This window comes from Mizuhopecten yessoensis, unplaced genomic scaffold, assembly GCF_002113885.1.
Source record: "Mizuhopecten yessoensis strain PY_sf001 unplaced genomic scaffold, ASM211388v2 scaffold1161, whole genome shotgun sequence".
NCBI lineage: Eukaryota > Metazoa > Mollusca > Bivalvia > Pectinida > Pectinidae > Mizuhopecten > Mizuhopecten yessoensis.
Window position 1 is genome coordinate 24,362 of NW_018403908.1, and position 513 is coordinate 24,874.

The following is a 513-nucleotide window of genomic DNA, read 5'->3' on the forward strand; positions in this document are numbered from 1 at the left end:
TGTATAGACGGTCCTGTCCAGAAGAGCCTCTGTATTGACGGGTCCTGTACAGAAGAGACTCTGTATAGACGGTCCCGTACAGAAGAGCCTCTGTATATACGGTCCTGTACAGAAGAGCCCTGTATAGACGGTCCTGTNGTACAGAAGAGCCTCTGTATAGACGGTCCTGTACAGAAGAGCCTCTGTATAGACGGTCCCGTACAGAAGAGCCTCTGTATAGACGGTCCCGTACAGAAGAGCCTCTGTATAGACGGTCCCGTACAGAAGAGCCTCTGTAGAGACGGTCCCGTACAGAAGAGCCTCTGTATTGACGGTCCTGTACAGAAGACCCTCTGTATAGACGGTCCTGTATAGAAGAGCCTCTGTATAGACGGTCCTGTAAAGAAGAGACTCTGTATAGACGGTCCTGTACAGAAGAGCCCTGTATAGACGGTCCTGTACTGAAGAGTCTCTATATAGACGGTCCCATACAGAAGAGTCTCTATATAGACGGTCCCGTACAGAAGAGTCTCT